The sequence below is a fragment of the Mus caroli genome, unplaced genomic scaffold (assembly GCF_978045245.1).
Source record: "Mus caroli unplaced genomic scaffold, Mus_caroli_1 scaffold_6, whole genome shotgun sequence".
NCBI lineage: Eukaryota > Metazoa > Chordata > Mammalia > Rodentia > Muridae > Mus > Mus caroli.
In genome coordinates, this window is record NW_028227261.1 from 148890191 (window position 1) to 148908624 (window position 18434).

An 18434-nucleotide genomic window follows, 5' to 3' on the forward strand; every position below is an offset into this window, starting at 1 on the left:
CTGAATGACCTTGTCTAGGGATTTTATAGATTATGGCAGAAACTGGACAAAGGCTGAGATCATAGTTATGAGATTGGCTAATTTTCTGGGCTATGTTCAGTTTTGTTGCAGTAAATCTCCAACCCCAATAAGCCCATGCAAAGAACACATAACTCAGTTATATTTATAATCTGCACAACTATATTGGGCAGATCTACCACTACACTACTGTATTCCCCAGCTATGGGATCCCTTGCTACTTGTGGCTTCTCCAGGCCTTGTGGTTCTGCTCCATCTTCCGTCTACCTTGTCTTCCTTCATTTTCTTCTCTCTCCTCCTTCCTCTTTCTCCCTCTCTAAAACCTCCAGCCCCACCTTTCCTTTCTACTACGCAGTCACAGGCTCTCACATTTGTTTGACCAGTTAAAATGGGGAAAAGGTTCACATGAAATCACCTGAGTAAGTAAGTGATCCACTCCTTGTCAGGGCAGCTGCTCTTGAGGAATCAGAATTATCATCAAAATAAAATACAAACAGTACCAGTACACTCCACAACAGGTTGAATCAATGGATGGTCTGGTTGCTCCCTTCAAGTTTGCCTGGCCCTACCAGGGAGATTCCATGCTTGCTTTATGTACTTCCAACCATTTATGGATAGTTGAAGCTCCTTTGCCAAACTCTGACTCTAGCTTTGTTACTTGTTGACCTTGAGTTTCTGCTAGAAGATAGTCACTACCTGTGACTCCATCTTTGCAGGTGCTTCAGGAGTTGTCAGTTATTCCCTGTTGCCTTTGTTGCCACAGCTGCCAGGAAGTAATTGCAATTGTTGTTAGTTAATCCCTTGCCCAGGAAATGATTTGGGGCTATGGTTCTCAACCTTCCTAAAACTGCCACACTTCAATACAGTTCCTTACTTTGTGGTGTCCCTCAACCATAAAATTATTTCATTGCTACTCATAACTGTAAGTTTGGTGCTGTTGTGGATCATAATGTATATCTTTTATGTGACCCCTGAGAAAGAGTCATATCTGAGACCCCCAAAGGTATTACCATTCACAATTTGAGAACTGCTGGTCTAGGGTCTCTTTTCAAAACTAGGTGGGGGCTTTTGTAGCAGCTATCTTTACTCAGTTACAGTTATCTGCACTAGAAGCAGGAATATGTTAGTGGCTTGTGTATCATAACTTTTGTATTACTATCATTGAGAGAATCAGGATAATTCTGGAGGCGCTCACTGGCCATCTAAGCTAGAAAAAAACAGTAATTCTACTGATAGTGAAAAACTCAGACTCAGGAAATAAGTGGAGAACAATACGGGAAAGATGCCTGAAGTCAACCTCTCACATCCACATGTTCACACTCAGGAGAGCACACTAGCACATACCCATTACAACACACACAATTTATGAAACAATGCTTTACTGTACTTCAGAGCAATTGTGATAAAACTGCATGATATTGGTATAGTGACACGCAGTTAGATCAATGGAGTAGAATTAAAGACCCAAAAATGAACGCACACACCTATGGTCACTTGATCTTTGACAAAGGAGATAAAACTATCTAGTGGAAAAAAAGATAGAATTTTCAACAAATGGTGCTGGTTCAACTGGTGGTTAGCATGTAGAAGAATGCAAATTGATCCATTCTTATCTCCTTGTACAACGCTCAAGTCCAAGTGGATCAAGGACCTCCACATAAAACCAGATACACTGAAACTAACAGAAAAGAAAATGGGGAAGAGCCTCCAGGACATGGGCACAGGGGAAATTTTCCTAAACAGAACACCAATATCTTATGCTCTAAGATCAAGAATTGATAAATGGGACCTCATAAAATTATAAAGCAAAGGACACTGTCAATAGGACAAAATGGCAACCAACAGACTAGGAAAAGATCTTTACCAACCCTACATCCAATAGAGGGCTAAGAACCAAATAATCTTATTTAAAAATTGAGTACAGAGCTAAAAAGAGAATTCTAAACTGAGGAATACCGAATGGCTGAGAAGCACCTAAAGAAACGTTCAACATCCTTAGTCATCAGGGAAATGCAAATCAAAGCAACCCTGAGATTGTACCTCATACCAGTCAGGATGGCTAAGATCAAACACTCAGGTGACAGCAGATGCTGTGTGTGGAGAAAGAGGAATATTCCTCCACTGCTCGTGGTATTGCCAGCTGGTACAACCACTTTGGGGGTTTCTCAGAAAATTGGAACCAGCAATACCACTCCTGGGCATATACCCAGAAGATGCTCCAACATGTAATAAGGACACATGTCCCATAGCATGTGTTCATAGCAGCCTTATTTATAATAGCCAGAAGCTGGAAAGAACCCAGATGTCCCTCAACAGAGGAATGGACACAGAAAATGTGGTACATTTACACTATGGAGTACTACACAACTATTAAAAGTGAGAAATTCATGAAATTCTTAGGCAAATGGATGGAACTAGAAAATATCATCCTGAGTGAGGTAACTCAGTTACAATCAAACACACAGTGTATGAACTCACTGATAAGTGGATATTAGCACAGAAGCTCGGAATACCCAAGATACAATTCACAGACCACATGAAGCTCAAGAAGGGAGACCAAAGTTTGGATACTTAAGTCTTAGAAAGGGGAGCAAAATACTCATGGGAGAAGTTACAGAGACAAAATGTGGAACAGACACTAAAGGAAAGGCCATCTAGAGACTGTCCCACCCGGGGGTTCATCCCATATACAGTCAACAAACCCAGACATTATTGTGGATGCCAACAAGTGCTTGCTGACAGGAGCCTGATATAGCTGTCTTCTGAGGGGTTCTGCCAGTATCTGACAAGTGCAGAAGTAGATGCTCTCAGCCAACCATCAGAGTAAGCACAGGGTCCCCAGTGGAGGAAGTAGAGAAAGGACCCAAGGAGCTGAAGTAGTTTGCAGCCCCATAGAAGGAGCAACAATATGAACCAACCAGTACCCCCCGGAGTTCCCAGGGACTAAATCACCCACCAAAGAGTACCCGTGGAGGGACCCATGGCTTTAGCAGCATATGTAGCAGAGGATGGCTTTGTTGATCATCAGTGGAAGGAGAGACCCTTGGTCTTGTAAGGCTCTATGTCTCAGCGTAGGAGAATCCCAGGGCCAGGAAGCAGGAGGGGATGGGTTGGTGAGCAGGGGGATGAGGGAGGGGATAGGGTGGTTTTGGAGGGAAAACCAGGAAAGGGGATAACTTTTGAAATACAAATAAAGAAAATATCTAATAAAAGCAAAAAAAAATAAAGAAAGAAATAATGCTTTATATTGATATGACTTTTTATAAAATGTATAATATATGTAACAAATTTAATCTTTGTTTCTGTTATTCTCCTAGGCCTTACAATTCAATGTCTGTTTCTGTGTACAACTCTATCTTGAGTTAATTTAGGGGTAAGGGTCATAACCCATGTTTATGTGCCTCTCTTGGTATCCAATGTTATTCATTTAAAATACTTCTGTTTTACCACTGACTATCACGAATGCCTTTGTTGAAAAGCAACTGACTATATTTCTGTGTGTTACTTATGGATTCTATGTCTGTCCTATTCATCATTTTAATATTTATGCCAACTAAATATTGTGATAATTACTCTAGTTTTATAGATAGTCTTAATACTTTTTCTCATGAGCCATCCAACATTTTTCTTACATTGAAGAGAATAGTGAGTGTTACATATCTTTCTAATTTCCATGTAAATTTCAGTATTAATTTCTCTGTATTTATACTAAGCTTTCTGGTATTTGAGTTTGAATTTCACTGAATCCTCAAGTCAGTTTGGGAAGAACTTACATATTGAATCTATCTGTCTATCTATCTATCTATCTATCTATCTATCTATCTATCTATCTACCTCATTTTCTTTTTGTGATATTTTATAGTATTTGGTACAATTTTTGGACATCACTTGTTAAAATATTCCAGTGGATATTTTAACCAAGACAAAAATTATTACATATAACAAGTTTTGGAACACCATATCCAGATACCAAATGCTTGGTATTAAGAAATGTCTGTGATATAAATGTCACAGTTAGGGATTAACACACTATAGCAGTGGTTCTCAATCTTCCTAGAACTAAGACTCTTTAATATAGTTCCTCATGTTGTGATAACCCCCATCTATAAAGTTATTTTGTTACTACTTCATACCTGTACTACTACAGTACTTTGCTACTGTTATGACTCATAATGTAAATGTCTGATATGTGATTCCAAAAGGGTTGGGTCCCACAGGTTGAGAAGCACTGAATCTGTGGGTGGTGAGAAGTCTTTTATTCTCACCACCATGACCAATTGTGACTCTTTGCAATCTATTGCAAAAAGAATCTCCTGTTATGAATTCTGAGTGATACACTAATGTATGTATCATACTCACTCCTCAGAGTTACAGGGATCATTATGGAAGTAGGGGTGGAAAGACTATAGATACAGAGACCAGGTAGTAACTAAAGTGAAACAGTATCTTTCAGACACACCAGGCAGCTGCATATATGAACTCACAGAAGTAATGACAACATGCACAGGACCCATGCAATTTCAAGATCTCAGCATAGAAAGGGATATCACCATGAGGTTTCACTGATAGCTGAGAAGTTAGTGGAAATTGAAAGCTGTGGGAATTGACAGAAAAGGAATAGTTTTCTTTATAGGTGTGATCCCTGATTGGTCTTACATGCTCCAGTAGGAGACCATGCATCCAAGAGTGTATGGACAACAAAAACTGGGATTGATTTCTTATTTTTAAATGAGGACACACAGTTGGGCGAATATGGATGGGGGTGGAGCTGAGAGCAGTTAAGGAGATGGGTGAATACAACCACAAATCAAATACATCAAAATACTGTGTGTGTAATTCTTAAACATTTAACAAACATATACATAAATTTCAATGAGGCATTTACTGCAAATATATTTTTAAAACCAAACAACTTACTAAAACTGAAATAAAAAAGATACTGTCTTAAAGTTCTTGAAAATACTAAGATTAGAATCAAAACATTTTATTTTGAAAAGAAAACTAATGAGGATACACTTAATTTGAGCTGGATTCATTTCTTTAAAATGCAAGGTTAATTTCTTATGTAAAAATTGTACTGGTTACTTCATTATAGGGAAAATATTTTAGTCCATGCAGAAAAACACTTTTAAAAATTCAACAGCCACTAGAGGCAATGCTTCTCAGCAAACCAGGAAAAGATATAGAACAAACATAAAGTAGAAACAATATATTTCAAGGTGACATGACAAGGCTTTCTCTTCGGAATTCTACTGGAGCAGAACCATTCAATATGAGAACTTTGTAAAAAGTATGAGAGCCTCTGACTTAACGCGACTGCAAAGGAAAAGTGGTTCTCATTTATTCAGTGAAGAATCTTTGAAAATGATAGAGAATAACAAAATATTTAGAAAAAATTTAGAAGAATCTAGAAATAAGTCACTGGAATGGACAGTGTTAACAAGATTCATGACACAATTCTTGCTTAGTGATAATAGAAAATATCACTTGTGGGTAGCATAAAATGATAACTGTAAACACAGTTCCTTTATCTAGAAACCACATTATAAGAAAATTCTAAATTCTAGAATGCTTATGTTTCTCTTGAAACACTGTTCACTATGAAAAGATTCTAACAAAAATAACTGAGGAGTCAAGATTTATTCTCCTAGTAATTCCAAAGTATTCAACCCCTCAGAGAGATGTGTTCACTGTATAGTAATTTCTCCAAATGAAAACAATCCTGAGCATTAAGTGATAAGGCTGTCTTTAAGTTATCTATGCTCCTGTAAGTAGCCTCTCCTGTAACTCCAAGTTGTCTGTTTTAGGTGCCCTATCTAGTATAAATAAATATTTGTTTATATGTTAGTCATGGTTCTCTAGAGGAACAGAATGAATATATATATATATATATATAAAATATATATATTATATATATTATATATATATTATATATATTATATATATATAAAATTAATACAGAATTAATTATATGGGATTTATTAAAATAGTATATAGGTTATCCAGCTAATACACAATACCTGTTAATCAATGGACGGCCCACCCTTTGTCAACTTGACACAATCAATTCTCCTCATGTTATGCTTAATTTTAAAATGAAAACAATAATCGGGTCACAATCATGCCTAACATATTAACTATCTCAAGTATACTTGCAACTTCATTCTGTAGGTATAAAAAGTGGCAATGTCCCTTGAGAGGACATTCTTTTGGTATCTCAAAACTTAAAAATGATATTCCTTTCTTAGACTGATGGCTTAAGAGCATCAGAAGTCCAAAGTGGCAAGGGGGAATTCTGCGTTTCCATTTGTTTGTCATAATTTATAAATATAAAACTATGTTAATAAGCCTTAGTTGAGATGGAGTACTTGTCCTGTAGGAGGTGTTATTTATGTTCCCAAAAGCTGACTGAGCAGGCAGCCTTGACCCTATGTCTTAAACTACTGCTGTGATATTGTCACAGTTCACCCCTGTCACCTTCTGAGGCCTACATGACAGCTGATGAAGAAAAAGAAGCCTCACTTCAGTTCTTCAAATAGCTCAGGATGTGGGTATAAAGACAAATATGGCCAGTACACAGACTAGCACTTATAGACAGCATTCAAAAGGAAAGTGAAAAAAAGCTCTTCCCACAGTTGGCATGTCCATCAGGGCACCCAATTACCTGCCTTTTCTGAGATAAGATACTTGAAGTTATACTAGATGGGATAGATGTAAGAGCAATGGCCAACATCAAGCTGGCCCAGCTGTAATAAAAAAAAAAAAGAAAGAAAAAAAAAGATGAGGATGAGACTTCAACTCAATTTGCCTTTTTTTTTTAAACTGGAGAATTTTAAAATCAATATATACTATACAAAATATCTGGTTTCTTTAAGCATCTTCATACATGTACATAATCTAATCTGATTAAATTCATCCTCTAGTTATTCTCTTTTGTGTCTCCTTCAGTATAATTTTAACTTTATATTTAATTGTTTAATGTGGAGTCAATACAACTTAAGTCTCTGTCTTAGTTTGGGTTTCTATTGCTTCAATGAAATAACATGATCAAAAAGCAAGTTGGGAAGAAAAGAGTTGGTTTTTTGTTTTTGGTTTTTTTTTCTTTTTTTTTTTTTTTTTTGGCTTACTCTTCCATATTGTTGCTTATTATTGGGGGAAGTCAATACAAGAATTCAAACAGGGGTCAGCACCCAGAGCTGATCCTGTACCACAGCACTCCTTACCTAAATACTGCCGGGAGAGAGCTGGTCTCCCAGGAGTGTAGACATGCCTTTGAGCACAGGTAAGCCCACCCATGTCAGCTCAGAGGGACCTGTCCAGATCCCTCAGGATGCAGGAATCAAGGAGCAGCCTGGGACAGGATCCTTCTGGTTTCCATCTGTGCCCAGAGCTATGCTATGCTACAATTCCTCCTGGAGAGAATGGGTCTCCCAGAAGTACTGAAACACAAGCTTGCAGGACGGACAAGCCAAAGTCCGAGACAGCAAGACCAGCTAACACCAGAGATAACCAGATGGTGAAAGGCAAGGGCAAGAAGATAAGCAACAGAAACCAAGGTGACTTGGCATCATCAGAGCCTAGTTCTCACACCACAGTAAGCCATGGATACCCCAACACACCAGAAAAGCAAGACGCTGATTTAAAAGCACATTTCATGGTGATGATAGAGGACTTTAAGGACATAAAAAAATACAGGAGAATACAAGTAAACAGGGAGAAGCCCTTATCAAGGAAACACAAAAATTCCTTAAACAATTACAGAAACACAACCAAACAGGTGATGGGATTGAACAAAACCATTCAGGATCTAAAAATGGAGATAGAAACAATAAAGAAATCACAAAGAAGGACAACCCTGGAGATGGAAAACCTAAGAAAGAGATCAGGAGTCATAGATGCAAGCATCACCAACAGAATACAAGAGATAGAAGAGAGGATCTCAGGTGCAGATGATACCATAGAAATCATTGACACAACAGCCAAAGAAAATGCAAAATGCAAAAAGTTCCTGACCTAAAACATCCAGGCAGTTCAGGACACAATGAGAAGACCAACCTAAGGATAATAGGTATAGAAGAGAGTAAAGATTCCCAGCTTAAAGGACCAGTAAATATTTTCAACAAAATTATAGAAGAAAACTTCCCTAACCTAAAGAAAGAAATGCCCATGAACATACAAGAAGCCTACAGAACCCCAAATAGACTGGACCAGAAAAGAAATTCCTCCCAACACATAATAATCAAAACACCAAATGCACTAAACAAAGAAAGGATATTAAAAGCAGTAAGGAAAAAGGGTCAAGTAACATATAAAGGCAGACCTATCAGAATTACAACAGACTTCTCATCAGAGAGTATGAAAACTAGAAGATCCTGGGCAGATGTTATACTAACCTTACGAGTACACAAATGCCAGCCCAGGTTACTGTACCCAGCAAAACTCTCAATTACCGTAGATAGAGAAAACAAGATATTCCATTACAAAAACAAATTCACACAATATGTGTTCACAAATCCAGCCCTACAAAGGATAATAGGTGGAAAATGCCAACACAAGGGCGGAAACTACACCATAGAAAAAGCAAGAAAGTAACCCAAAAGAAGATAGCCACATGAATATAAAAATAATATCAAAAATAAAAGGAAGCAACAATCACAATTCCTTAAAATCTCTTAATATCAATGGACTCAATTCCCCAATAAAAAGACATAGACTAACAGACTGTATTCATGAAGAGGTCCCGATATTTTGCTGCATACAGGAAAATGCACCTCAGTGTCAAAGACAGAAACTACCTCGGGGTAAAGGGCTGGAAAACAATTTTCCAAGGAAATGATTCCAAGAAACAACCTGGTCTAGCCATTCTAATATCGAATAAAATCAATTCTCAACCAAAAGTTATCAAAAAGGATAAGGAAGGACACTTCATACTCATCAAAGGGAAAGTCTACCAAGAAGAACTCTCAATTTTGAACATCTGTGCTCCAAAATCAAGAATACTCACATTCTTAAAAGAAACTTTACTAAAGCTCAAAGCACACATAGCAGCACACAGAATAGTAGTGGGAAACTTCAATACCCCACTCTCAGCAATAGACAGATCATGGAAATACAAACTAAACCGAGACACATTGAAACTAACAGAAGTTATGGACCAAATAGATTTAACAGATATGTATAGAACATTTCATCATAAAACAAAAGAATATACCTTCTTCTCAGCACCTCATGGTACCTTCTCCAAATATGACCATATAATTGGTCGCAAAACAGACCTAAACAGATACAAAAAGATTGAAATAATCCCATGCATCCTATCAGATCACCATGGACTAAGTATCTTCAATACTAACAAAAACAACAGGAAACCTACATACACATGGAAGCTGAACAATGTCCTACTCAGTGATAACTTGGTCAAGATAGAAATGAAGAAAGAAGTTAAAGGCTTTTTAGAATTTAATAAAAATGAAGACCCCTCATACCAAAACTTATGGGACACAATGAAAGCAGTGCGAAAAGGAAAACATAGCTCTGAGTGCCTCCTAAAAGAAACTGGACAGAGCATACACTAACAGCTTAACAGCACACCTGTAAGCTCTAGAACAAAAAGAAGCAAATACACCCAAGAGTAGTAGACAGGAGGAAATCAATCAAATAGAAACCAAAAGAACTATAAAAGGAATCAGCAAAACCAGGATCTGGTTCTTTGAGAAAATCAACAAAATAGATGAACCCTTAGCCAGACTAACCAGAGGGCACAGAGACAGTATCCAAATTAACAAAATCAGAAATGAAAAGGGAGATATAACAACAGATACCAAGGAAATTAAGAAAAAATCATCAGATCCTACTACAAAGGCCTATATTCAACTAAACAGGAAAATCTGGACGAAATGGACACTTTTCTAGACAGATACCAAATATCAAAGTTAAATCATAATCAGATAAATCATCTAAAGAGTCCCATAACCCCTAAAGAAATAGAAGCAGTTATTAAAAGTCTCCCATAAAAAAAATGGCTGGGGCCAGATGGGTTTAGTTCAGAATTCTATCAGACCTTCAAAGAAGACCTAATACCAATACTCTTCAAACTATTCCACAAAATAGAAACAGAAAGAACACTACCCAATTCATTCTATGAAGCCACAGTTACATTGCATATTCTCCCTTGGAAGTGGAACGGTTTTTGCCTAATCAGGAACCTGTCACAATTTCCTTTCATAGAGGACTTCATAGGAGATTTTTTTCTACTTCTATCATGTTCAATGTTCCAAATATAGTTTAAAAACTGATTGTGCGCATACTACTTTTAGCTTCAGAAGATATCATACAGATTTAAGAGGTATTTAACTATTATAAATTATTTTGATGACAAAAAAAGAGAATTCAAACAGGGCAAGAACCTGGATGCAGGAGCTGATGCAAAAGCCATGGAGGGATGCTGCTAACTAGCTTGCTCTCCTGGCTTGCTCAGCCTGCTTTTCTATAGAACCCAGGCCCACCAGCCCACAGATGGCACCACCCACAATAGACTAACTTCTCCCACCAATCACTAATTGAGAACATGCCTTACTGCTGGATCTCCTGAAAGCATTTCCTCAGTTGAGACCCCATCCTCTTAGATGATTCTGCCCTGTGTCAAGTTGACATACAAAACCACCCTGTATAGCCTCCTGTCTAAAATCATTCAGGTTGAGGAAAGACTTTAAGAATTGTTCTTGTAATGATCACTCCAGGATGGTCAGTGCTGAGTTTGCCTTTAGCTGTATGTATATGTTGATTAGTTTTTGTGTACTTGACACAATCTGAGTCATCTAGGAAGGAGGCATATGAACTGGGGAATTGATTCCATCAGATTGGCCTGTAGGCAAGTCTTTGAGGGCCATTTCCTTGGTTAATGGTTAATGTTGGAGGATCATCGCTCTGGATTATGCCACCACTGGTGGATGGGTCTGGGTCATTTATAAAGAAACAAGCAGATCCAGCCATGTGGAGCCAGCCAGTTAGCAATATTGTTCCGTGGCTTCTCCTTCAGTTCCTGAGTCCATGTTCCTGCCTTAAGTTTCTGTCCTGATTTCCTGCCCTGACTTCCCTCAGCGATGGCCTGGGGCCTGGGAGTTGTAAAATGAAATGAACCCTTTCCTTCTCTGAGTTGCTTTTAGTTAGAGTCATAGCAATAGAAAGCAGAGTAGAACACTATATTATCATCTTAACAGATAAATATTGGTAAGCTAAGCTAACGTTGTTTACTTTGTTGATTCACATATCAGTGATGGCTTTTGAATATCATGGTGTCTGTAGTAAGAATAAAATATAAATAAAAAGCTACGTTTTATTATTATCCCCCTATATCTTCTGGTTGGTCCCCAGAGGTGGAGACTATCTTATTTATTTCTGTGACAAGGTAAATGCTCTAGTCAAATTCTCCTGTGGGCAATCACAAAATGTATCTTTCCTGGTGTGTATATTTTTATAAATTCATCTTTAAAAGGTAATGGAAGTTACGTGAGATTGAGTGAATGTCATGTGATCTTATACTCTCAGCCTCTAGCACAGTGAGAGAAAAATACATACCTGTTGTGGAAGCCACACAGAGTTTTGTTGAAGCAGCCTGTACCATGTAACAGAAAGTCTTGCTTACTCATCAACCTCTGTCCTCTAGAAGCTAGAGTCCTCCTGCTGGTTATACTTGACCCTGGCACTTTCACCATTATATTGCAGGGTTGGTGATTTTTATCATTTATGCTACTTAGTAATTTCTTCATAGCATGGAAATCTTACTCCCTTTTACATCAAAGCCCATGGTGCTTATTTTGTTTAATGCTGGAGGCATCCCAGGGAAGAGGTAATGTTTTAGTGATAGAATGTATGTGTATTTTGCTGGAAGAGTCCAAGGCATATGTGACTTTGAAGGGTGGTTGTCTGAAGCGTTCTCATGAGTAGCTTCTACCCTGAAGTAACCCGGACAGTGGCACTAGTAGGAATCCTAAAGAAATAGCGATGGTGGCTAGGAAGGTATTGGTGAGCCCCCAAGCATGTTTAGTTGGAAGTCACAGCTACCATACAGTAAATGCTGTCAACAGAGGATGTAGTCAGAGCAGTGACATTTTCTGGTTCATCCGGGGGTCTCTGGTACAAAAGATTGATGGCAAGGAAATAGGAGTGACTTGGCAGTGTTGAAGCAGGGTGAGACTTCTCAGAGGACTGGTTGGGAAGGTGCATGCTGTACTTTTCTGAATTCACCACTACCATAGTTAGTTCTCACTCTGGCCCATAGCAAAACTTGCCAGCGGCCACTTTCCATGTGCTCAACTAGAGATGTGTCGTTCATCCTTCCTTCTGATCAGCTTTTTTAGTTGACTCAATTCTTTGTCATTTTAGAAGTGCCCAGGATCTGAAATGTGGGGTCTCACCTGTCCTTACCACTTGTTTTTTTTTTTTTTTCCTTTCTATTCATTGTGGCTTCTGCTTTGCTGGCATCTCAGAAACATAATGCAAAGCTGGCAGGAGAAATCAGCCTGGCAGATTTCAACTGAGAACCATCCAAATGTTATGAGAATCTCACTCTGGTCTCCCTTCTGCTTCCCATCCAAATGGATGCCATACAAAGGATTCAGATGAGACACAGCCTGTAGTGGGAAGAGAAGATGGGAAAGGTTCCTTACAGAGCATCACGGTAGGATGAAGTTATCGTGCCGTCTTAGGTAGCCTTATGTAGACTTTCTGCTTTATGCTACTTTCTGAACAGACTTATTTCCCAGGGATATTCTCCTGTACTGGCAAATGATATTACATTTGGATTAACTCTTGAAACATATTTTAAGTGCATGAGTGCTTGACTATGTAACCGTGTATATCTATGCACCATGCAGAGGCCAAAATATGGTATTAGATCCCCATTTTTAGTGGCCATGTGGATGCGCAAAACCAAACCTCTGCAAAAAGAGCAAGTGCTCTGAACTGCTGGCACTCAACATCTTGGATTAACTCTTTTTTTTTTTTTTTTTAAATATTTTTATTACATATTTTCCTCAATTACATTTCCAATACTATCCCAAGAGTCCCCCATAGCGCCCCCCACTTCCCTACCCACCCATTCCCATTCTTTTGGCCCTGGCATTCCCCTATATTGGGGCATATAAAGTTTGCAAGTCCAATGGGCCTCTCTTTCCATTGATGGCCGACTAGGCCATCTTTCGATACATATGCAGCTAGAGACAAGAGCTCCGGGGTTCTGGTTAGTACATCATGTTGTTCCAACAATAGGGTTGCAGATCCCTTTAGCTCCTTGGGTACTTTCTCTAGCTTCTCCATTGGGAGCCCTGTGATACATCCAATAGCTGACTGTGAACATCCACTCCTGTGTTTGCTAGGCCCCGGCATCGTCTCACAAGAGACAGCTATATTTGGGTCCTTTCAGCAAGATCTTGCTAGTGTATGCAATGGTGTCAGCGTTTAGAAGCTGATTATGGGACGGATCCCTGGATACAGCAGTCTCTAAATGGTCCATCCTTTCATCACAGCTACGAACTTTGTCTCTGTAACTCCTTCCCTGGGTGTTTTGTTCCCAATTCTAAGAAGGTACACAGTGTCCACACTTTGGTCTTCATTCTTCTTGAGTTTCATGCGTTTATCAAATTGTATCTTATATCTTGGGTATCCAAAGTTTTGGGCTACTATCCACTTATCAATGAATACATATGTTGTGAGTTCTTTTGTGATTGTGTTACTTCACTCAAGATGATGCCCTCCAGGTCCATCCATTTGGCTAGGAATTTCATAAATTCATTCTTTTTAATAGCTGAGTAGTACTCCATTGTGTAAATGTACCATAATTTCTGTATCCATTCCTCTGTTGAGGGACATCTGGGTTCTTTCCAGCTTCTGGCTATTATAAATAGGGCTGCTATGAACATAGTGGAGCATGTGTCCTTTTTACCGGTTGGGACATCTTCTGGATATATGCCCAGGAGAGGTATTGCTGGATCCTCCGGTAGTACTATGTCCAATTTTCTGAGGAACCGCCAGACTGATTTCCAGAGTGGTTGTACAAGCTTGCAATCCCACCAACAATGGAGGAGTGTTCCTCTTTCTCCACATCCTCGCCAGCATCTGCTGTCACCTGAATTTTTGATCTTAGCCATTCTGACTGGTGTGAGGTGGAATCTCAGGGTTGTTTTGATTTGCATTTCCCTGATGATTAAGGATGTTGAACATTTTTTTCAGGTGCTTCTCTGCCATTCGGTATTCCTCAGGTGAGAATTCTTTGTTCAGTTCTGAGCCCCATTTTTTAATGGGGTTATTTGACTTTCTGGAGTCCACCTTCTTGAGTTCTTTATATATATTGGATATTAGTCCCTTATCTGATTTAGGATAGGTGAAGATCCTTTCCCAATCTGTTGGTGGTTTTTTTGTCTTATTGATGGTGTCTTTAGCCTTGCAGAAGCTTTGTAGTTTCATGAGGTCCCACTTGTCAATTCTCGATCTTACAGCACAAGCCATTACTGTTCTATTCAGGAATTTTTCCCCTGTGCCCATATCTTCAAGGCTTTTCCCCACTTTCTCCTCTATAAGTTTCAGTGTCTCTGGTTTTATGTGAAGTTCCTTGATCCACTTAGACTTGACCTTAGTACAAGGAGATAGGAATGGATCGATTCGCATTCTTCTACATGTTAACAACCAGTTGTGCCAGCACCATTTGTTGAAAATGCTGTCTTTCTTCCACTGGATGTTTTTAGCTCCCTTGTCAAAGATCAAGTGACCATAGGTGTGTGGGTTCATTTCTGGGTCTTCAATTCTATTCCATTGGTCTATTTGTCTGTCACTATACCAGTACCATGCAGTTTTTATCACAATTGCTCTGTAGTAGAGCTTTAGGTCCGGCATGGTGATTCCACCAGAGGTTCTTTTATCCTTGAGAAGAGTTTTTGCTATCCTAGGTTTTTTGTTATTCCAGATGAATTTGCTGATTGCACTTTCTAATTCGTTGAAGAATTGATTTGGAATTTTGATGGGGATTGCATTGAATCTGTAGATTGCTTTTGGCAAGATAGCCATTTTTACAATGTTGATCCTGCCAATCCATGAGCATGGGAGATCTTTCCATCTTCTGAGATCTTCTATAATTTCTTTCTTCAGAGACTTGAAGTTTTTATTATACAGATCTTTCACTTCCTTAGTTAGAGTCACGCCAAGATATTTTATATTATTTGTGACTATTGAGAAGGGTGTTGTTTCCCTAATTTCTTTCTCAGCCTGTTTATTCTTTGTGTAGAGAAAGGCCATTGATTTGTTTGAGTTAATTTTATATCCAGCTACTTCACCGAAGCTGTTTATCAGGCTTAGGAGTTCTCTGGTGGAATTTTTAGGGTCACTTATATATAATATCATATCATCTGCAAAAAGTGATATTTTGACTTCATCTTTTCCAATTTGTATCCCTTTGATCTCCTTTTGTTGTCGAATTGCTCTGGCTAGGACTTCAAGTACAATGTTGAATAGGTATGGAGAAAGTGGACAGCCTTGTCTAGTCCCTGATTTTAGAGGGATTGCTTCAAGCTTCTCACCGTTTACTTTGATGTTGGCTACTGGTTTGCTGTAGATTGCTTTTATCATGTTTAGGTATGGGCCTTGAATTCCTGATCTTTCCAAGACTTTTATCATGAATGGGTGTTGGATCTTGTCAAATGCTTTTTCCGCATCTAACGAGATGACCATGTGGTTTTTGTCTTTGAGTTTGTTTATATACTGGATTACGTTGATGGATTTCCGTATATTGAACCATCCCTGCATCCCTGGGATGAAACCTACTTGGTCAGGATGGATGATTGTTTTGATGTGTTCTTGGATTCGGTTGGCAAGAACTTTATTGAGGATTTTTGCATCAATATTCATAAGGGATATTGGTCTGAAGTTTTCTATCTTTGTTGGGTCTTTTTGTGGTTTAGGTATCAGAGTAATTGTGGCTTCATAGAATGAGTTGGGTAGAGTACCTTCTGTTTCTATTTTGTGGAATAGTTTGTGAAGAACTGGGATTAGATCTTCTTTGAAGGTCTGATAGAACTCTGCACTAAACCCATCTGGTCCTGGGCTTTTTTTAGTTGGGAGACTATTAATGACTGCTTCTATTTCTTTGGGGGATATAGGGCTGTTTAGATCATTAACCTGATCTTGATTCAACTTTGGTACCTGGTATCTGTCTAGGAACTTCTCCATTTCATCCAGGTTCTCCAGTTTTGTTGAGTATAACCTTTGGTAGAAGGATCTGATGGTGTTTTGGATGTCTTCAGGATCTGTTGTTATGTCTCCTTTTTCATTTCTGATTTTGTTAATTAGGATGCTTTCCCTGTGCCCTCTGGTGAGTCTGGCTAAGGGTTTATCTATCTTGTTGATTTTCTCAAAGAACCAGCTCCTTGATTGGTTGATTCTTTGAATAGTTTTTCTTGTTTCCACTTGGTTGATTTCACCCCTGAGTTTGATTATTTCCTGCCGTCTACTCCTCTTGGGTGAATTTGCTTCCTTTTGTTCTAGTGCTTTTAGGTGTGTTGTCAAGCTGCTAATGTGTGCTCTCTCTAGTTTCCTTTTGGAGGCACTCAGAGCTATGAGTTTTCCTCTTAAAAATGCTTTCATTGCGTCCCATAAGTTTGGGTATGTTGTGGCTTCATTTTCATTGAACTCTAAAAAGTCCTTAATTTCTTTCTTTATTCCTTCCTTGACCAAGGTATCATTGAGAAGAGTGTTGTTCAGTTTCCACGTGAAGGTTGGCTTTCTATTATTTATTTTGTTATTGAAGATCAGCCTTAGTCCATGGTGATCTGATAGGATGCATGGGACAATTTCAATATTTTTATATCTGTTGAGGCCTGCTTTGTGACCAATTATGTGGTCAATTTTGGAGAAGGTACCATGAGGTGCTGAGAAGAAGGTATATCCTTTTGTTTTAGGATAGAATGTTCTGTAGATATCTGCCAGATCCATTTGATTCATAATTTCTCTTAGTTTCACTGTGTCCCTGTTTAGTTTCTGTTTCCATGATCTGTCCATTGGTGAAAGTGGTGTGTTGAAGTCTCCCACTATTATTGTATGAGGTGCAATGTGTGCTTTGAGCTTTACTAAAGTTTCTTTAATGAATGTGGCTGCCTTTGTATTTGGAGCATAGATATTCAGGATTGATAGTTCCTCTTGGAGGATTTTACCTTTGATGAGTATGAAGTGTCCCTCCCTGTCTTTTTTAATGACTTTGGGTTGGAAGTCAATCTTATCAGATATTAGAATGGCTACTCCAGCTTGTTTCTTCATGCCATTTGCTTGGAAAATTGTTTTCCAGCCTTTCATTCTGAGGTAGTGTCTATCCTTTTCTCTGAGATGAGTTTCCTGTAAGCAGCAAAATGTTGGGTCTTGTTTGTGTAGCCAGTTTGTTAGTCTATGTCTTTTTATCGGGGAGTTGAGTCCATTGATATTAAGAGATATTAAGGAAAAGTAATTGTTGTTTCCTGTTATTTTTGATGTTAAAGTTGGCATTTTGTTCTTGTGGCTGTCTTCTTTTAGGTTTGTTGAGGGATTACCTTCTTGTTGTTTCTAGGGCGTGGTTCCTGTCCTTGTATTGGTTTTTTTCTGTTATTATCCTTTGAAGGGCTGGATTCGTGGAGAGATAATGTGTGAATTTGGTTTTGTCGTGGAATACTTTGGTTTCTCCATCTATGTTAATTGAGAGTTTGGCTGGGTATAGTAGCCTGGGCTGGAATTTGTGTTCTTTTAGTGTCTGTATAACATCCGTCCAGGATCTTCTGGCTTTCATAGTCTCTGGTGAAAAGTCTGGTGTAATTCTGATAGGCTTGCCTTTATATGTTACTTGGCCTTTTTCTCTTACTGCTTTTAGTATTCTATCTTTATTTAGAGCATTTGTTGCTCTGATTATTATGTGTCGGGAGGTATTTCTTTTCTGGTCCAGTCTATTTGGAGTTCTGTAGGCTTCTTGTATGTTCATGGGCATCTCTTTCTTTAGATTTGGGAAGTTTTCTTCTATAATTTTGTTGAAGATGTTTGCTGGTCCTTTGAGTTGAAAATCTTCATTCTCATCCACTCCTATTATCCGTAGGTTTGGTCTTCTCATTGTGTCCTGTATTTCTTGGATGTTCTGAGTTAGGATCTTTTTGCATTTTACATTTTCCTTGATTGTTGTGCCGATGGTCTCTATGGAATCTTCTGCACCTGAGATTCTCTCTTCCATCTCTTGTAATCTGTTGCTGATGCTCGTATCTCTGGTTCCAGATTTCTTTCCTAGGGTTTCTATCTCCAGTGTTGCCTCATTTTGGGTTTTCTTTATTGTGTCTACTTCCCTTTTTAGGTCTAGTATGGTTTTGTTCATTTCCATCATCTGTTTGGATGTGTTTTCCTGTTTTTCTGTAAGGACT